Raw genomic sequence first — 3915 nt, forward strand, 5'->3', positions numbered from 1 at the left:
GGAGGGAGGGAAGAAGGGAGGGAGGGAGGAAGGAAGGAAGGAAGGAAGGAAGGAAGGAAAAGAGAGAAAGCCAGAAGGCAGGCAGGCAGGCAGGAAAAAAGGAAGAAAAAGAAAGAAAGAGAGAGGGAAAGAGAGAGAAAGAAAGAGGGTGAGAGAAAGAAAGAGAGGGAAAGAGAGAGAGAGAGAGAGAGAGGAAGGACCAGCTTTAGAAGAGAATGAAAGGAGATTAATAGCTTACGGTTCTATATTCTCAAAGGTCAGAAAACAAATTAATTCCGTCACCAGCTTAACCTCCTGGTGTAAACCCAGCCCACCTCTTTTCACCAACCTCATCGGCCGAAACGAGAGTTTTCGGCCTGATAACCCAATTGAGAAGAAGAAGAAGACAATGCTTGGAACCGAAGAGGAAACAGCCGCCAGCAGGATAATTTCGGGTGATTGCAGCTCAGTTGGTAGCATCATCGCTCGACATGATTCAGACAACATTAAGTGTCCATCATGTCTGTGCGACCAGATAAGGATGACTTGAGCTGACTTTGGATTGATTCATAAACCGTCCCTCAGCAGTTTGTTCTCCCGGATCTTCATTTATTGTGTGTCATAGATATTTGCCTGGCAACAAGGCTTCGGCCACAGGCCAAGGCAGTGGCTTTGGGGGCAGTTATTTATTAAATGGTGTAGGGCACCTAAAAATCTATACTAGGGATCTGGACATCATCGGAGGGGGAAAGCCTATTTTCAGAGGTATTTGCAGGGAGGAGAGGACAAAAAATTCAAGATGGCGGCCACTACTATGTAGTTGAAGCCCCAAGCCATGGACTACCTGTATAATGTTTGTAAGCCTCCCAGAATTGCTTGACAATGAGATGGGCAGCATAGAAATTTATATATGAATTTCTATGCTGCCCATCTCATTTTGTGTGTATGTGTGAGTGTATTACACACACACACACACTAGACATTATAGATAGATAGACAGATACTGTAGATAGATAGATAAAGAGAGAGAGAGAGAAAAAAATGGATAGAGATAGATATATACTGTATATATATAGAGAGAGATAGATACAGAGAGAAAGAGAGAGATACTGTAGATAGATAGATACAGAGAGAAAGAGAGAGATACTGTAGATAGATAGATACAGAGAGAAAGAGAGAGATACTGTAGATAGATAGATACAGAGAGAAAGAGAGAGATACTGTAGATAGATAGATACAGAGAGAAAGAGAGAGATACTGTAGATAGATAGATACAGAGAGAGAGAGAGAGATACTGTAGATAGATAGATAGATACTGTAGATAGACAGACAGAGACAAGGTAGATGATATAGAGATATAGATAGATAGATAAATAGATAGATAGATAAATAGATAGATGATATAGATAGATAGATGATAGAGATAGATAGATAGATAGAGACAGATAGAGATAGATAGATAGAGATAGATGATAGAGATAGAGATAGATAGATATAGATAGATAGATGATAGAGATAGATAGATGATAGAGATAGATAGATAGATAGAGATAGATATAGATAGATAGATAGATGATAGAGATAGATAGATAGATAGATATAGATAGATAGTTAGATAGATAGATAGAGATAGATAGAGATAGATAGATGATAGAGATAGATAGATGATAGAGATAGATAGATAAATAGATAGATAGATAGATAGATAAGGTAGATGATAGATAGTATTCTGAGTACCCTTCTGATGTTCTGCCTAAAGTTTCTGCCTCGTCGTAAGTGTGAAAAATGGACATAAGTCACTTTTTCAATGCTGTTGTAACTTGGGTCATTAATCGAATGGTTGTAAGACGAGGACTACCTGTGCTATTCTGGGCCACTGTCTGTTCTTGAAAATCTCCAGTGCTGAAGCACCCACAACTTCCGGTGTTTTTCCATTTCTTTTGAGATGTTATTTTCAAAGCTCCAGATTCTGCCTAGACCCAACCTTGCTTAATTTCTGAAATCTGTCAAGGCTGTTTAGTCCTGCCAAGCTGCGAAAGAATTCTAAAGAGAGAACAAGAGAATCAAAGCAACAAAGACAACGTATCTTTGCTTCCACCCAGAAAATTGACAATATGAAAAGGCTTTTGAATAAGATACATAAACATGCCTTTGATTTCCATGTATCGTGATAATTACATGAATATTCAAAAGAAAAAAAGAGAGAGCGCCATTTGAGGTAGAACTTTCAAATCTTTTGGCGGGGGATGAGTCAGAAAAAGAGTTTTTGGTCATATTGGACTTGTTGTGATTTCCCCCACCGCCTTTCTCTTTTTTCCTTTCCCTTTCATTTTGCAAAAAAATAAATAAAATAATAATATTTTAAAAAATGAGATATTTGCTTTCAGCCAGATATTAATTAATATTTTCAAAGAGATGTGAAGCTCTTAAGCAAAGGATGGAAAAAGAAAGAAAGAAAGAAAGAAAGAAAGAAAGAAAAAGAAAGAAGAAAGGAAAGAACGAAAGAAAAAAGAAGGAAAGAAAGAAAGGAAGGAAGGAAGGAAGGAAAGAAGGAAGGAAGGACAGAAGAAAGAAAGAAAGAAAAGAAGGAAGGAAGGAAGGAAGGACAGAAGAAAGAAAGAAGGAGGGAGGGAGGAAAGAAAGAAAAAGTAGGAAGGAAAAGAGGGAAGGAAGAAAAACAAAAGGAAAGAAAGAAGCAAGAGAGGGAGGGAGGGAGGGAAGGAAGGGGGAAGGAAAGAAAATAGGGGGAAAGGAAGGAAGGAAAGAAAGAAAGAAAAAAGGAAGGAAAGAAGGAAAGAAGGAGGAAGGAGGGGGGAGGGGGAGGAAGGGAGGGAGGAAAGAAAGTAAGAAAAAGTAGGAAGGAAAGAAAAAGGGAAGGAAGGAAAGAAAGAAAGAAAAAAGAAGGAGGGAAGCAGGAAAGAAAGAAAGAAGCAAGGGAGGGAGGAAAGTGGGAAGGAAAGAAAGAAAAAGGAAGGAAGGTAGGAAAGAAGGAAAGAAAGAAAAAAGGAAGGATGGATGGATGGATGGAAGGAAGAAGGTAGGAAAGAAGAAAAAAGGAGGGAAGGAAGGAAAGAAAGAAAGAAAAAGAAAGAGAAAGAAAGAAAGAAAGAAAGAAAGAAAGAAAAAGATGAGTGTTATTTCACTTCTACGAAACCAGGTTGCATTCAGAACCAACTCAGTGGGGATTTTTCCCCCCTTTAAAATGCCAGCCTTCCTTTGCAATGGACGTCAGCAGCAACCAGCTCGCGAGAGCCAAAACGAGGTTGAAATCATTTCTTTTTAATGACCAGATTCCCGCTCCTTCCCTCCCTCCCTCCCTCCATTTCATCCAACGCATCACATCCCTGAGTGATGATTACATTTTATTACCGAAATCAGCCTCCAGCCTCCTTGCCGGGCTTGGCAGATGGACGCTGTAGCTTTTTATCGGGTGTCGTCTACGGCCACGGATACGGCAAAAGGGAAAGAAGGGATGGAGAAGGAGGAAATATTCATAAAACATAGAATAATAGGGCTGGAAGGCACCCCGGAGGTCATCTAGTCCAACCCCCTGCTCAAGAGACCCAACCATCCGTTTAGTGACGTGTCTGAAGTTGCAAGGGCACTGAAAAAAAAAGTGGCATACGACCCTTTTTCACACTTAATGACCGTTGCAACATCCCCGTGGTCACGCGATCAAAATTCAGACGCTTGGCACCTGACTCATATTTATGGCGGTTGCACTGATCCCCTTTTGAGATCTTCTCAGAAGCCAAGCCAATGGGAAAGCCGGATTCACTGAACAACGGCAGCGATCCGCTTAACAACGGTGGCAAGAAAGGTCATAAAATGGGGCAAAACTCAAGTTAACAACTGTCTCGCTTAGCGAACAGAAATTTGGGGCTTGAATTGTGGTCATAAGTCGAGGACTACCTTGTACACCATTCTGGACAAATG

The sequence above is a fragment of the Pantherophis guttatus genome, chromosome 3 (genome assembly GCF_059756535.1).
Source record: "Pantherophis guttatus breed Tessera chromosome 3, ASM5975653v1, whole genome shotgun sequence".
Lineage (NCBI taxonomy): Eukaryota > Metazoa > Chordata > Lepidosauria > Squamata > Colubridae > Pantherophis > Pantherophis guttatus.